This window comes from Artemia franciscana, chromosome 1, assembly GCF_032884065.1.
Source record: "Artemia franciscana chromosome 1, ASM3288406v1, whole genome shotgun sequence".
Lineage (NCBI taxonomy): Eukaryota > Metazoa > Arthropoda > Branchiopoda > Anostraca > Artemiidae > Artemia > Artemia franciscana.
In genome coordinates, this window is record NC_088863.1 from 30714937 (window position 1) to 30733008 (window position 18072).

Genomic DNA, 18072 nt, shown 5'->3' on the forward strand with positions numbered 1-18072 from the left:
ATTGCCCAATAGTATTATCCATAATACTCAATTACGGTTTAAATACAAATAAGCAACACTTACTCTCCAGGTGGATAAATAGTAATAACTAAACTCGTGACACATAATAAGATGATTCCGAATACAATGGGAGAAAATATTGCCAAAATTGAGTCAACTATGTAGGATCTCTTTGGAAGTTGGTCCTTAGCAGGAGCAACCCAAATATATTCATCTTTTTTACCATCCACTGCACTAACTCGTAAAGTATCCTCTGTATCCTTGAGTTGATCATCTTGATCTTCACATGTCACCTGAAATTAACATCAAATTTTTAAGCTAAATTTACAATCAAGTCTAGTAATTTTGAACTAATATGCTGCAAACAATAAGCAATGGAAACTGAAAGATAGAAAATAAACTGTTAAAGACAAAACATATGAGATACAACAATATAGCGGCATTTTGAAAAATTCTAGAGTATTAAAGCCTATGATTATCTCTGTTGCTTCTAGTCGTTTTAACTCGGTTATTCTCAGCAGTCGCATTACATTTCCCGTTTTTCTAAAATGTCTCACTTGACTCAGCAGTTGAGCAGCCAGTGTCGATAAGGAAAGGGAAAGATGCGAGAGAAATTCTGGTAGACGACTAATTTGACTCTTAAATGAGCAATCGTAATGATGAAAAACCATAGGAATGCGACGTATGCAAAAGGCGACATTTTAGAAAAACACCTCTAGATTTCAGTATGCTAGTACATAGCAAGCATGAAGTACATTGTAGAGTACCAGACCCTGGCATGCGGCAGGCTTCTATATATGTATCCCATTGTCGTTTGTCTTGTAACGGCAGACATGTTGAGCCCTTTCTTGATATTATGACGTCACCACAGGTTCAGTACAGCCACCCTATGAAAAATACGAAATAAGCCATGCCACAGCACGCGGCAGGCTTCTTTACATGCTTTCTCATTGTCTCTTGTGACCTGAAATATTCATAATGCAATATACATGAATATTTTAATCGCTTAATTAATTAAAAAAAATATAACTCTAACAATATGATTTTTTGTGGGCAGCTGTCAGGGCTTCCTTCCGCACTTAATTATATGATCGTCGTTAATTTTCAGGAGGTAGCAGAAGTTTTGAGCTATATTGTCTTATAACACGACAAAATATTACGTATGACATACCAGGATTAAAAAAAAGTAGAACTAAGGGCGACGCCAACAAATTCAAAAGTCTGGCCTTGCGACTTATGTATAGCCATGGCAAACGCGGGTCAAATTAGAAATTGATGTCGGTGAATAGTACATCCGAGTTGACCCCTACTAGAATCCACTGTATTTCGAGATATGTGAACTTCTTTTCCTGATTTTTTCCCAGTAATTATATTCACCTTAATCATGTTAATGGATAATTGTTTCAGATTTAACTTGGTTATTCATTTTAATTTCTGCTCCTCTTGGGATCCCTTTATTTATTTATTATGACCTTTTTTTGGTCTAAGTTTGAACTAGATTTCCGTTGAATAGGCAACATGAAGTATTGCAACAGCCTTCTGTCTGTTCGCCAGCCAAAGTGCTGCAGGAGCAGCACTTTGGTCAGGAATCCAAGGCAGAGATATTGAATATATTATATTGACTATGCAGCCAGGTGAGCGCTGAATGTACATATGTAGTTCACCCTTACATGTATCGAAACGAATAGAATACAAATACATCAGCACTAGTATCTAGCCCCTTGCTTTGGTTTTGTTTCTTTGCTGTTAATTACTTTCAATAAAAATGATAAATTCAACGCAGAGATACGGCTAGTAACAATAGATAGTGGAACTTCCGAAACCACAGACGGATTAAGACTTGCAATATAACCTTATTGAACCTGGTTAGTACTGTAAAGCTATTTGTCATTTTCCAGAATTATAAACTAGTAAATAAACCGCTAATACTTCAGGAACTGCGACATTATATTTTATTGGCCGTGGTTCGTTCTTTACTAGGATGCAGCTACCACTGCAACCAAGATTATTATTTATAATAACTTAATGATTTTTGTAAACAGTTAATTCTAAACAATTAATTGATTTTGTTAAATGTTTAAACACTTAATTCTAGGAGGCAATGATTTTTCTTCCCTTAAGTGCATCGAAAACCCATAAAAGGTGCACTAGTTGTGCACAAGTTTTTAACCTCTCACTCATGAAGATGACCATGCAAAAAACAAAAAAAAAAAACAAAAAAAAACTGAAACGAAAATATATCAAAAACTAATAAATTCTTTTAACATTTAACCAAAAAAAAAAACACCTTTTATACAAGAAAAAATAATAATAAAAGTCCAACTTCACATCTAAAAGCCATAATCAACGAAAAAAAAACAGTTAGCCTAAAAACATTCTGAAAAATGTGAAAAAAAGACAGATGTTAAACAAGAAAACAAACACAAAAATGGGAGGAAAAATCATATTTAAACAAAATCCAATATGGTAAAACACAAAAGAAAAAGCACAGGGCAAGATGTCTGTTATATGAACGCCATTTTACATCCAAATTATCCCCTGATATGGGATTCTAGCAAAACGAGAACGTTTATTTATTTTTAATATGTTATGTGTACATATTAAGCTCAATGAGTTCTCATCAAACAGTTCGTGGTAACGAACTGTAGTAAGGAGCGACACGGCTCAATAGAAACCAAAACTATAAAAAATGGAATTTTGATACCAATAGCTACATCGAATTACACCATCAGATTCAGCGTATCAGAGAACCCTACTGTAGAAGTTTCAAGCTCCTATCTACAAAAATGTGGAATTTTGTATTTTTTGCCAGAAGGCAGATCACGGATGCGTGTTTATTTGTTTTTTTTTCTTTTTCCCAGGGGTGATCGTATAGACCCAGTTGTCCTAGAATGTTGCGAGAGGGCTCATTCTAACGGAAATGAAAAGTTCTAGTGCCCTTTTTAAGTGACCAAAAAAATTGGAGGGCACTTAGGCCCCCTCCCGCGCTAATTATTTTCCCAAAGTCAACGGATCAAAATTCTGAGATAGCCATTTTATTCAGCGTAGTCGAAAAACTTTATAACTATGTCTTTGGAGACGACTTACTCCTCCACAGTCCCCGTGGGAGAAGCTACAAGTTACAAACTTTGACCAGTGCTTACATATAGTAATGGTTATTGGGAAGTGTACAAGTGTTTTCAGGAGGATTTTTTGGTTGGGGGAGGGGTTGAGAAGAGGGATATATACTGGGGGAACTTTCCATCGAGGAATTTATCATGGGGGAAGAAAATTTCCATGAAGGGAGCGCAGGATTTACTAGCATTATTTAAAAAAAAACAATGAAAAAATAAATATGAAAGGTTTTTTTTCAGCTGGAAGTAAGGAGCAGCATTAACACTTAAAACGAACAGAAACTATTACCCATATGAGGGGCTCACCTCCTCCTAATACCTCGCTCTTTACGCTAAAGTATTTTTAGTAATGTCAACTATTTATTCTACGGCTTTTGTGATTCAGGGGTCATTCTTAATGAACTGGGACAAAATTTAAGATTTAGTGTAAAGAGAGAGATACTGACGAGGGGGCGAGCCCTCTCATATGTGTAATAAAAACATGAGAATAAAAAATTCTTTACGTAAGCTAGTTTAGAAGTTACGTATATCTCTTACTAATAAAAAGATTCGTAAGAAATTAAAAGTTCTAGTTGCCTTTTTAATTAACCAAAAAATTGGAAGGCAACTAGGCTTCCTCCCCCGCTCTTTTTTTCTCAAAATCATTCGATCAAAATTATGAGAAAGCCATTTAGCCAAAAAAAAAGAAAAAATAATATGCAAATTTCGTTTTAATTATTTCTATGCGGAGAGCCAAAATCAAAACATGCATTGATTCAAAAACGTTCAGAAATTAAATAAAAAAAACAAGTTTTTTCAAGTGAAAGTAAGGAGCGACATTAAAACTTAAAACGAACAGAAATTACTTCGTATATGAAAGGGGCTGCTTCCTCATCAACGCCCCGCTCTTTACGCTAAAGTTTTTTACTGTTTTAAAAAGAAGAGTTAAGAGAAAGAGTCAAACTTTAGCGTAAAGAGCGGGGCGTTGATGAGGAAGCAGCCCCTTTCATATAGGAAGTAATTTAAATAAAAAAAAAAGTTTTTTAACTGAAAGTAAGGAGCAAAATTAAAACTTAAAACGAACAGAAATTACTTTTTAAGGATTTTTAAATCCTTACTTTTTAGTTGTCACTGTATCATTAGTTCCTAGTTCCAATGACATTGTTGACACTGCCTGGGAAAATTTTACGTTGAATGCAAGAGGTATTTTGTTTGAAATACAATTTACAATATTATGTAAATAGCTATCAGTCAATTTCACTGAAACCTCTTAATACTTCAACAATTAGTAGAGTTGTTTTCAAAAGTGGCAATGACAATTTGCACCCTGTGCCTTATATTCCGTGCCACAGACTAAACATTGTTATAGAACCTAGTTGCAACTCATCTCTCTCGATAGTCTAGCTTTTCATCATCCTTGACGGCATGTACATTTTCTTCCTTCATCTAGAAAGCATTTTGCCATCCTTAAAAAAAGTAATTACTAACAACAACTCCGCTCTCTTACAAATTCCAGGATACAAATTTTACATTAGAAATAGACAGATTAGACAACATGGAGGGAATGGAGCATATATTCGAAGCAATATTCGGATCTGGTAAGAAACGACCTAGTAGTATATCGGAAAATTTTATTTGAATCATTTATTCTTCAGCTTAGGCTGAAACCTACAGATGTATTTGTTATTTTATTATATAGGCCGCCAAGTTGCTCCATACCAATCTTTATGAATCTTCTGGATAAGCAGCTTGAGAAATTACCGACTGGTGCACATTCATTTATGATGCTTGGGGATTTTAATATTGACCTTCAGGAGCTAAACATACGAGCGTTTCTATGGATTTTTTGCAGCTTTGTATGTCTTATGGTTTATTTCCTACTATTAATATATGGACACGAGTCACCATCTCATCATCGAAGCTAATTAACAACATTTTGCTAACATTGGCGTAAATTTATCTTCCTGAATTATACCTTCTGATGATGATCCTCCTTTTGAGTTTTTTATGAAGACTCAAATTAACATTTCTATGTATATGAAACCCTTCTCTCGCGATGAAGTAGAGAAAGTTATCTTTGGGATGAAAAGTACATTGGCCGGTAGTGATTCACTTAATCTGCTTGTGTTAAAAACAGCGTTTCCTTATATTGCTGATGTTCTTACTTCCCTTATTAATTTGTGCTTGAAACGGGGAACGTTTCCTGATTGCTTGAAAGTTGCTAAGATAACTCCTATTTTTAAAGACGGTAATAAGAATGATCTTGGAAATTATCGGCCTTTTTTGGTCTTACCTGTTGTTAATCGTGTTCTAGAAAAGTATATTAACACTAGAATATATGATCATTTGGAACTGCACAAGCTGTTAAATCCAATTCAATTTGGTTTCAACTACAGAGATGGCATTATCATATATAATTTCGGTAATCAATAGAGCCCTTGATAGTAAGCTTAGAGTAGCTGGTTTGATTCTGGATTTGATTAAGGCATTTGACACTGTTGACCACCAAATACTATTGCGAAAATGTGAATTTTATGGACTACAGGGACTACTTTGCTATACTTTGTGATTACTTCCAAAATAGAGAGTAGTACGTTCACATTAATGGATTTTCTTCAAGAAAAAGTCTTGTTAAATGTGGTGTCCCCCAGGGCTCTGTATTAGGTCCTACTCTTTTTTTTATATTTATTAATGATCTGACCAATACTGTTACAACTACTTCTAGAATTAGGAATCTAGTCGATCCTGCACCTTCTGGATCCAGGATCGCTACACCCTTATTTGCTGGTGATACGACATTGATGTGTGGTGCTTCAACTGAAAACAACTTACCTCTACAATTAATGCAGCAATGACTATGACATGTCTTTGGTTGAAGGTAAACCGGCTTGATCCAAATATAAGTAAGTCAATCTTTTCACGGTCTCCAAATTACTATTCTTCGACCACGGAAATAGATTCACCGAAGGGAATTGTTAAGCGGTCAAGTTCAGCCCAGTACCTTGGATCGTTATTGACGAAAATTTATCATGTAAGTACCATGTAAAAGCTACAAGCAAAATACTATCACTTAATTTAGGGATTATCCGTAAATTAAAATACTTTTTTTCCTTCATATGTTTTACGGTTATTATATTTTTATCTGATACATCCGTATATTTTGTAGCGTTCGTCTGTATAGCTTGGTACTTTCCCCTTAATACTTCACCCAATCCACGTACTGCAGAATAATGCCATTAGATCATTTTGTGGAATAGGGAACCGGGATTCGGTCAGGTTAATGTACAGTATAATTAATATAATGCCTGCATCTGGATTGTGTGATTTTCATACACTGGTTTTTATGCACTAGCATTATTATGGGTGCGTTCCAGACTGTTTTACAGGAATATATCAGGACGGGTCCAACGTTCATAGTCACGGAACTCGGACAAGTGGAGATATTGAGGTTCCTCGCCTAATTTCAAGTAGGACAGCTTTTTCAGTTATTTATAGGGGGGCTAAGCTGTGGAATAAGCTTGTCCCAAGTACCAAGTGATTACCCATTAGTCAATTTAAATCTGAGCTGCGTGGGGTGTTGCTTGGTAAGTATACCTTCGAAACAGACAATAATGAACAATTAGACAGAAAATAATCTTCAAAACAATTGACAATAATTGATTTTTTTTTTGCTTCGGGATCATGATAATATGTTGTCTTACTGTGTATGAATTATTTATGTAAGTTTTTTTCGGTACCCAGCTTCACCCTTGATTAACGTGTTGTTTTTTCTGTTCTTTGTTTTTATTATTTTTTTTCTCTTCTATTTTTGTTCTTTTTTGTTAGTAGCACACCCTCGCAAGCGACGCTTTTGGTGTGCTACCGATTGATTTTGTCTCTGCTATTTTTTGGATAATAAATTACTATTACTACTATTACTAATACCTAGATTAGGACCAAATAAAGGTTAAGGAACGATTAAGGTTGAAAAAAACTGAGAAAATCTTTTGGAATGCTAATCTGGCACTTATGGGGTTCAAACTCTTATGGGCTAATTATGCAAAATTTCTTGATCATCTTTATTATTTTACGTATATATGGGTTGAGCTTGTTTTTCAGTAATCTACTACAAATTGGGTTTAATCGACGTTCCTCTTCATGTACATGTATGCTACATATCTCATTTATTTATATTACAATTCAACATACATAATTTTTTGGAATTTGTAATTTCTCTAAGACTGTAATGACTCAAGAAAAATATCAATCTTTTTTTCTTTGTCAAATATGAAGTTATGGCGCAGAAAATGAATAGATATTACGCAACTTCTTTGTCAAATATTATTTTTAATACTTTAAGGAGCAATCTGTTGGTATTTCGTGTTTTTAAAGTCTACTTTCTAAATATTGCTATATTTGTTTCTTTTCTTAATCTTTGCGATAAAAAAGGAATAAAAGTTACGGATATATATATATTCTATTTTTAAGTTTCATTTTCTAGTATAGAATTACACTTGAAATTCCTTTTCTTTTTTCTGTCCTAGGATGGATAAATGGATAATAGAGAATCTATCAACAACTGAAAATAACATCATTTTATACAATCCTGAAAAAAGACTTATGCCAGCTTTGCCTCTCAGTCAAACTATCTGTCTTGGCTTTTTCTCAAATTAGCCCTGGCTTGACGGAAATTTAATTCAGCTTTGCCTTTTTTCTCAGACTATTTTTCTTGGATATTTTTTCAATTAGCCATGGCTTGATGGTAAATTAATTTTAAATCAAAAATCAACAAGTGATCCAACAACTATTTCTAGCATTTGTCCAGAAGACATAACTTGGAGATCCAGTGTCTCCCCACAGAGCTCAGACTGGGCCCAAATATCCAAGACACAAGTATGATACTACATCTTTCTCTGTACTAAGTTTCATTGGGATTCAAACGATGTCATTTTAATTTTTTTGTGCACCCATTCCCAATTAAAATGTCTAATGAAAATTAGTTCTCTATCCATATATTTAAATGATATTGGTTTAAAAAATACCCTTTTTATACTGATTTTTGTAGATTTTTTTTTTCGTAAATATTAATAGAGAGAAGTAATAATGATTACTACAAAAAGACCCCAACTTCAATTTTCCTTCTCTAGAGAAAGTTCCACACCCGCTGTACTCTAGCAACTGCTAATGAAGGACGTGTTGTTAGGTTTAACGATATTATACATCTGGACATGACTTGACGCAGTCCCGTTGTAAATTACTGATATTACTCACTATTTCCAGATTTTGTTATGGACTAGCTTACACGCCGAACGTTGCTGCGATCTAAAAAGAAAGAAAAATTCAAGGACCCCCCTCCCCAGAGAACAATCCGTAAAAAAAACTTCCCTGCGGAAAACAACCCTCCACCAGAAATTTCCCCGAGTATTAGAAACGACTGTGTTTCTAAATTTATACGCACTTGAAAAATCCACTCTTCCCAGACAATTATACCCCCAGAAAATTTTCACCTGCGGAAAACTCTTCCTCCACAGAAATTCTCCTTTCCACAACGTTCAGAATCCTCTCAGGAAAATTCCCCTGGTGAACGATCATATTTTTAAAATTAGATAAATCAAGAACGATTGTATTAGAAAAGATAACTTAGGATTATTAACTTAGAAAATGTGAATAATGTGACCGGAAGCAATTGTCAAGTATTTGTGTTCAGGTGTCTTTAATTTCAGTCAGCACAAAAAGAATTTAAGGGGCCTTTAGGGGGGATGGAGCAATTTAGTGGCTCAAGAGTGTACCAAAGAACTTCTTAAAGTTTCTTGGCGACCGGATGAACAGTGTAATAATGCACGAAGGACACACACATATAGAGACATACATTCAATTTTATTTATACAGATTATAATAGAGGCTCAATTGTAGACATTAGTAGAAAGAAGCACAATATTTCCATACGTATAACATTAATGGTGATGGCTCCAAGTCCCATTTTTGTTTCTCCAGATCCAAAAATCCCTTAGCAAGGTGTGAAATGGCCGTAAATTGTGGAAGTTGCCCATTGTTTAAAGATAGATTTTATTGTATGAAAAAAAAAAAAAACACTTCACTGACACACGGGGCTCAAACATAACTTTCCTAACTTTCCAAAAGAGGGGAAGGGGCTTTAAACCTCAAGTAAAGCATTTTGTATCAAAGAATTTGGAAAGTATACTTTCAATTTCGATTCACCACCTTCTGAGTGTTTTCGTGCAATCTTTCAATATTCTCATAAATTTCTTTTTGTCGTTACTTTCGTTTTCATTTTCATTAAATAAAAAACAAGTTTTTTTTACTGAAAGTAAGGAGCGACATTAAAACTTAAAACGAAGAGAAATTGCTTCGTATATGAAAGAGGCTGCTTCCTCATCAATGCCCCGCTCTTTACACTAAAGTTTTTCACTGTTTTAAAAAGAAGAATTGAGAGACAGAGTCAAACTTTAGCGTAAAGAGCGGGGCGTTGATGAGGAAGCAGCCTCTTTCATATACGAAGTAATTTCTCTTCGTTTTAAGTTTTAATGTCGCTCCTTACTTTCAGTAAAAAAAACTTGTTTTTGTTATTTAATTTCTGAACGTTTTTGAATCAATGCATGTTTTGATTTTGGCTCTCCGCAGAGGAATAATTAAAACGAAATTTGCATTTTTTTTTTTTTTTTTTGGCTAAATGGCTTTCTCATAATTTTGATCGAATGATTTGAGAAAAAAGAGCGGGGGAGGAAGCCTAGTTGCCCTCCAATTGTTTGGTTAATTAAAAAGGCAACTAGAACTTTTAATTTTCTACGAATCTTTTTATTAGTAAAAGATATACGTAACTTATAAATTAGCTTACGTAAAGAATTTTTTATTCTCATGTTTTTATTACACATATGAGAGGGTTCGCCCCCTCGTCAGTACCTCTCTCTTTACAGTAAATCTTAAATTTTGTCCCAATTTATTAAGAATGACCCCTGAATCACAAAAGCCATAGAATAAATAGTTGACATTACTAAAAATACTTTAGCGTAAAGTGCGAGGTATTAGGAGGAGGTGAGCCCCTCATATGGGTGATAATTTCTGTCTTTTTAAGTTTTAATGCTGTTCCTTACTTCCAGCTGAAAAAAAACTTTTGCATATTTATTTTTTCATTGTTTTTTTTTTTAAATAATGCTAGTAAATCCTGCGCTCCCTTCATGGAAATTTTCTTCCCCCGTAACAAATTCCTCGATGGAAAGATCCCCCAGTATATATCCCTCTTCTCAACCCCTCCCACAACCAAAAAATCCTCCTGAAAACACCTGTACACTTCCCAATAACCATTACTATATGTAAGCACTGGTCAAAGTTTGTAACTTGTAGCCCCTCCCACGGGGACTGTGGAGGAGTAAGTCGTCTCCAAAGACATAGTTATAAGGTTTTTCGACTACGCTGAATAAAATGGCTATCTCAGAATTTTGATCCGTTGACTTTGGGAAAATAATTAGCGTGGGAGGGGGCCTAGGTGCCCTCCAATTTTTTTGGTCACTTAAAAAGGGCACTAGAACTTTTCATTTCTGTTAGAATGAGCCCTCTTGCAACATTCTAGGACAACTGGGTCGATACGATCACCCCTGGGAAAAAAAACAAAATAAAACAAACAAAAAAACACGCATCCGTGATCTGCCTTTTGGCAAAAAATACAAAATTCCACATTTTTGTAGATAGGAGCTTGAAACTTCTGCAGTAGGGTTCTCTGATACGCTGATTCTGACGGTGTACTTTTCGTTAAGATTCTATGACTTTTAGGGGATGTTTCCCCCTATTTTCTAAAATAACGCAAATTTTCTCAGGCTCGTAACTTTTGATACGTAGGACTAAACTTGATGAAATTTATATATTTAAAATCAGCATAAAATCTCCTTACTACAGTTCGTTACCACGAACTGTTTGATATGGACAATAGTTACGATTCCTATCATCTTACCAGTCTGAAGCTGCACCAATCCAAAATATATCCTCGACTTCGAAAGTTTTTTTCTAATGACGTTTTCTTGAAGTCTCTAGGGCAAGGTCTTGACGACCACAGTGGCCCTACTTCTCGCTGTAGCTCAATCAGAACTTAAGAACAAGGCAAAGAGCTGCCAAAGCTCAAATAGACTCTAAAAATAAAGACAGTGTCAAAAACAAAGGTAAAAAGAACACAAGGATATTTATTTCAGTTCAATATTTGGTAATTTGTTATGCGATAGAGGTAATGAACAGAATAATGAAGTAATGAAAAGAAAAGCTGTTAATCTCTCCCCCTTAAAAGTCCAGATATTTGTGATTTCCCTATATTTGTTGCAAGATATATCCAAATATTATTTACAACGTTTTTTTTTTGTACAATTTTCCCCATAAGCCATCATAAAATTAGCCTGTTCTTAGAAGGTAACGGTTGACAAACAAGCACCAGTTTCAAAAAAAATATATATATACATTTCTTCTTACCAGTCTGGCGACAATCTCTATTTCCAAAGCAAATCTATACTTTTTAAGTTGTGGCACTGTCCCACATCTCAAATGAAAGCCCATGTAAAAATTCCAAAAAAGAGAGGCTACCAAATACCTATCTTTAAAAAAGAGCTTATAGTTTATACGAAAAGCTGCTCCAGTAACTCAAAGGCCACATAACAAAAAAAGATAAAAAAAAGAGGAAATAAACAAAACCATAGCCAGGTGTTCGAAATGGACATAGGGTAATTGACTGGGAACGAAATCTAATTCTTTTTTTTATTTGTTCATTCACTGACGAGATAAAATTGATGTAAAATGAAGTAAAAATAAAGTAGTTTTATATTTTAAACATCGAGACTCAATCAACAGCTCGTCATATGCAATATTTTTTTCTAATGCTTAAAGTAAATTTAAAAACCAGAATCCCTATTTGATTTTTAGGGTTTAACGAACCATTTAAAAGTTCCTTCATGACCTTCAGCTGATATTTATAAAAATTTAAGAGACTTCTAAGTCAACGCTGGTTAAATATTTTCTCTCCATTTTTATCTTCTTTTCTACGGCATTATAATGGGAGTTCACATACAAAACCGACGTTCATTCTGCGGTAGAAATGGAACTTTGTAGCAAGTTTTAGTGCCTCCCTGCCATTTAAAAATTAGTTTAGAATAATGTTACCAGAAATAAACTTAAAAAATAAAAAGCAAAATTCGACTTAAATAAACAGAAATAGTCATAAAACAAGTCAAACTTCAAACCGTTCAGATATTAATACAAATGAGAAAAATGATGTTTGACTGAGAAAAATGCAAAGTTTGACGGACAGAAATTACAATGAACATTCAGGCCAAGCTAAAAGTAACAGCTATTACTATGGATGAGGCCAAAAATGACCAAAACGTAAAATGAATAATTAGGTCAAGCTGAAGGCTTGGTGACTATTAGGTAGCCCTAATCTTATTTATAGAAATTTTTATACGCTTTAAGATGAATTAACTACTCTTTTTTATTTCTGTTTGCTTTTGATTCATTTATTTGTTTTAATAATTTCTATTATTTGAAGTTCAACTTCAAATTTAAATCAACCGGGGAGGGGGAGGCTCCTGAAAACCCTGCTAAGTTAGAGTGAATTGGAAAAATTATTTTTTAAAGAGTTAGCAGCCCTTGTATTGAAGTCTCTAATTTATATGGACGTTGAAAGTCAAAGTGTATAAATTTTATGGTACAGATAAGTTAAAATAGAAGGTAGTCCAAACAATTGCTCACCCTTCACCGTCAGACTGCTTAAGAGGTTTTCTGGCACCATGATCTAGAGCAGAGGATAGATAAGTAATACGAAGACTTTGGGATGCTTCTGGCCAAAGCTCAAAAAGGAAAAATATTCAGCAGCTGTGAAATCTCCTCTCGGGCTAAAAAGTCACCGATATCAGAGTTTTTCACTTTCAACTGTACTTCATATCTTGTTGGGTCTAAAAAAAAAAAAAAAAAAAAAAAAAAAAAAAAAAAAAAAAAAAAAAAAAAAAAAAAAAAAAAAAAAAAAATGATTGATACGTCTTTTTCTTAATCAGAACCTTAGAGCAATTATCTAGTATATTACGTACAAAACTTCAAGCTAATGATGAAGCAAGATATGAAGATATGAACATAATACAATCTCCTCAATTGAATAATCAAAACAAAAAAAGTATAAAATATATTTTGTAAATACATTGTGAAAAAAACAGAAACTATTTACGGAGGAAAGTAATCAATTGAGGGAGAAGGAAGTTATATCCTTCTTTAGACTTTTTGCTGTTAACAGAAGCACACTAGTCACCTTTTCCTATGTCTGGACTTTATTCTTATTATTCTTATAGTTTTTAGGGGGTCAAGTAACTTTGTCGCTTTTTTCAGTCCCAATTCTCATGTAACAGTAACAAAAACAAAAATAGGTAGTCAGCTAAGTATGCATAAATATCTTTTTATTATGCACATAAAATGCAAGCAAGTTCAAAAAATACATGATTATTCATCATAGCAAGGAGTAGGCACAATATTTTCAATCTGAGGCAACGCAGAGCTTGGCCAATACAGATTGAGAGTCACTGTTTTACTTTTCTTTCTTTATATTAGAAATTGTCTTAAATCTCTCTTAAGCAAATGAATTTCAGTAAAAATCTACACAGAAGCAACAAGAAAAAGCATCAGTTAATCTTTTCTATCCCAGTTATTCAACATAGTCCAAATAAACAAGCATAAAAGCGTTTCTAATTTCTTCTTCGGACTAAGGTCCACAATTTAAGCCAAAGAACTGATATTTCTTCCTATTTTGAGAAAAAAAGAGACCTTTAGTCCTTAGTTCTTTGGCTGAAATTAAATTAAAAAAAATAAGTTTTTTAACTGCAAGTAAGGAGCGACACTAAAACTTAAAACAAACAATTATTTTTCCATAAATGAAAGAGGTTCTCCCCTTCTTAACGCCATGTTCTCTACGCTAAAGTTTGACTCTTTGTCACAACTCCGTTTTTTAAAACAATAACAAAAACTTTAGCGTAAAGAGCGAGGCGTTGCGGAGAGGAGAATCCCTTACATATACGGAATAATTTCTGTTCGTTTGAAGCTTTAATGTCGCACCTTACTTGCAGTTAAAAAAAACTTGTATTTTATTTAATTTCTGAATGTTTTTAGATTAATACATGTTTTGATTTTGGCTCACCGCACATGAATAATTAAAACGAAATTTGCATATTAATTTTTTTTTTTGTTAATGACTTTCTCATAGTTTTGATCGGATGATTTTGATAAAAAAAAGGGTGGAGGAGGAGGCCTAGTTGCCCTCTCAAATGGCAATCTCGAAATTCCTGATCCGGTGACTTTAGGGGAAAATGTGCGTGGGAGGGGGACTAGGCTCCCTCCAGTTTTTTGGGTCACTTAAAAAAGCACTAGAACTTTTAATTTCCGTTAGAATGAGCCCTCTCGCAACATTCTAGGACCAATGGGTTGATACGATCACCCCTGGGAAAAATAACAAACAAAAAAAAACAAAAAAGTTAAACACGCATCCGTGATCTGTCTTCTGGCAAAAAATACAAAATTCCACATTTTTGTAGATAGGAGCTTGAAACTTTAACAATAGGGTTCTCTGATACGCAGAATCTGATGGTGTGATTTTCGTTAAAATTCCATGAATTTTAGGGGTTTTTCTCCCTCTTTTCTAAAATAAGGCAGATTTTCTCAAGTTCGTAACTTTTGATGGGTAGGACTAAACTTGATGAAATTATATATTCAAAATCAGCACTAAAATGCGATTCTTTTGATGTGACTTATGGTATCGAAATTCCATTTGTTATAGTTTCGGTTACTTTTGAGCGGAGTCGCTCCGTTACCACGAACTGTTTGAAAAAGAAAATCTACAATCTGAGATCAATAGGTATTCGAAAACAACCAAATTATTTTCTATCTAAAAAATTCTTTCCAGTCACTAACACTTTTAGGATGAAAACAAACTGATGGACAGAAAAAAAAAATATGAAATTGCCAGCATCACATAGGAATACCACTTCCACTTGAACATAAGCAAGAAAAATGGAAACTTATGAAGCAGCACATACGGTTTTGTCTAACAGAAAAAAAAATACTTCTATTGTCCGTTTCAAGTTTGTCGCAAAATCCGAGACCTCCTCAAACGAATCATGAGCACGCAACAACGATAAAGCGATACATCGGAGTACTTTCTAAGGAGCTCTGCATTCAAAATATCTGTTTCAATTGCGTAACTGATGGATCAAGACAATTTCCAGCGGATATTGTCCGTCTATAAGACTTTCCAAAAAACTAAATTATCCCTAGCTACAACCTGTTTAGACATCTTATTGTGATTCATTACTCTCTTTTAATGGATAATGATAAATATAATGTCACCCTGTTCCCGCCGAAATCATATTGATCACGGACAACCACAGCCATGACTATAGCTTTTGGCTAAATTTGGCTATATTTCGCAAACCCATCGATTAATTAAGCTAATGTCAAGATATTCTGAAATGCCAGTAGGCAGAATCCAGAAATTCACTTTTACTGTATGGTATTGAATTAACGACGCTTCTTGACTACTAAGGTCCTTGCGTCGCCCTTGCACCCCTGCTGAGTGTTGCTACCTCTGGGTTCAAATCTGATTCCAGTATGACCAAGCTGAGGTCAAACCCACTGCGCCCCATAGGATCATTTACCTGTACTTTTCCGTCAAGTCGGTTGAGATTCTTTCTGGTAGACAATATGATGATAAGAACCAACGACACTCTTGTCCAGAATCTCCTCATATATTGGAGCAAGTCTTGAAGCTCAAAAAGCATAACTATTGCTCTAACTTTTATTTCCAATGAAGTTTGGCTGAGATCCCACAACTACTTTTAACAATTGTTCAGAAGACAAAAGTTGGTGATCCAGTGTCTTACCACAGAAGTCAGGTTGGGTCCAAATATCCAAGACTTAAGTATGGCACTACATATTACTCTACACTAACTTTAATTAGGATTACAGCCCATTCTCCCAAATATGTTTTCAGAATCATAAATATGATTCTGAGAAAACCTCTTCCGGCATCCACCCACAATTCATATAATAGCTGGTCTATTTGTTTTATGGAACGAAACTACGGCTTCCGTAGTGTTTCTGTGGTGGTCAGCAATATTTAGTTCGATAGAGTAACAGATAATTTTTCTTTTAGTATTATTATTAGAATTATTATTATTGAATGGACATTGAGACAGAGATTTCTTTGAAGCTGACAAAACTTTCACTAGTTTTTAAAGAAAAAAGAAGGATTTCTTTTTCTTTTTGTTTTCTTCGAAATAGCTAAACAATAAGCAAAGTGAAACTTTCATGGCGTTGAAAATAAAATTTTTAGTGCTCGTGTGGAGCATAAAAATGCGTTTAAAAGACACGAGATGAAAATTCTAGATCTTTAGTAGATTTATTGTGAAAAAAGAAAGTTTTATATAAAAAGGAGTGTTTTTAAGAAAGGTAAAGAGCCACGTTAAAACCTAAGCCGAGTAGATATAAAGTCATTTAATAATTAATTTAAACTAAAACCAATAGAAATTATGATCAATGAATAAATGAAACCCAAAAACAAACTTAAATTGAATAAATAATGACATCAACTATGAAAATAGCACAAACTGTGTTGAACAGATTTATAAATAAATCCTAGAGAAGCAGAAATTAAAATTAGTAGCCGAAAAAGACTATAAGTGAACAGAAATTAGCACAGACAGGAGCAGAGCTACCAACCCCTAACCCTTCTAAATGTCGGAGCTTCATTTGTGCTTTACTAAACACAATTTGTATTTCAAACACCGTGTTTTTCATGTGTCGCAGTATCAACACACAAAAAATGAATAAATAATACCACAAGGTTGATCCAGGTCACCAAATAAAAGCAATGTTGTCCCTCCTCTCTTCCCTCTCAGAACGTCGAAATTGGTTGGTTGTCATTTGTGTTTTAGTGCATATAATTCTTAAAGCGTAGTTTTCGCTTGTCAAAACATAGACAAAAGAAATCCCCATTATAATTGATATTGCTGGGAAAAACTAATGAAAGTAGACAGATTTTTTAATGTATTAAAATTTTTATTCTTGGAGGTATCGGGAATTTTGATTTTCTAGAGTTACGATTAGAAAAAAAAAGAATGGTTAAAGTACATTTTACTTTCAGTAAAGCGCAAATGACGCTCTGAGAAGGTTTCGATGGCGGAGGCCCTGCTTCTATTTGTGTTAATTTTCATTTTTTTTAAGTTTCACTTTATTATTCATTTAAATTCTACTTGTTTTGTGATCCATTTTTCATCTTTAGCAGTTACACATTATCTTTATGGTTGATACAATTATTCATTTTAATTTATGTTTGTTTTGAGTTCGTATATTTATTGACGCTACTTCTCGTTCGTATAAGTTAAATAAGGAATATTTGTAAGGTTTCTTTCTCGATTTCTCTGCTTAAGGACTAGAATTCTGGTTAACAACTTAAATTTTGGACATAATTTGAATACTCAGTCAAAATTTTCGATTAAAGTAGTTCATAGACATCCCTGAATATGCAGGCATCCAAGTTTTTTAATCCACCATTAGAAGAATCTTTTTATGTTACATTCGATGACGAATTGTTTGTTTAAATAAAAATATTTCAAGATCATTTATAAAAAGGAGTTTTACTTCCTTGTCTGAATAAAAAAGGAAATCACGAATCAATACAACCAGATTTGTTTCCTCAATTCTTTGTCATAATTGAAGTTCGCTTGGTCTTCAATTTTAACTGAATTGTCAACACGGTCTAAAATTCTAAAGCAGATTAGCCAAAATTACCCTTTTTTATGCTGACTTACATATTTAAAATCAGCATTAAAATGCGATGCTTTTGATGTAACTATTGGTGTCAAAATTCCGTTTTTTAGAGTTTTGGTTACTATTGAGCCGGGTCGCTCCTTACTACAGTTCGTTACCACGAACTGTTTGATAACTCATTTAAACATAATTTTCTTCCGGA

The 18072-nt window shown here is 33.9% G+C and overlaps 1 pseudogene; it reads right to left on the reverse strand.

Annotated features, from left to right (window-relative positions):
* Positions 1 to 18072, reverse strand: part of LOC136028183 (uncharacterized) — a 66433-nt pseudogene that overhangs the window by 33569 nt on the left and 14792 nt on the right.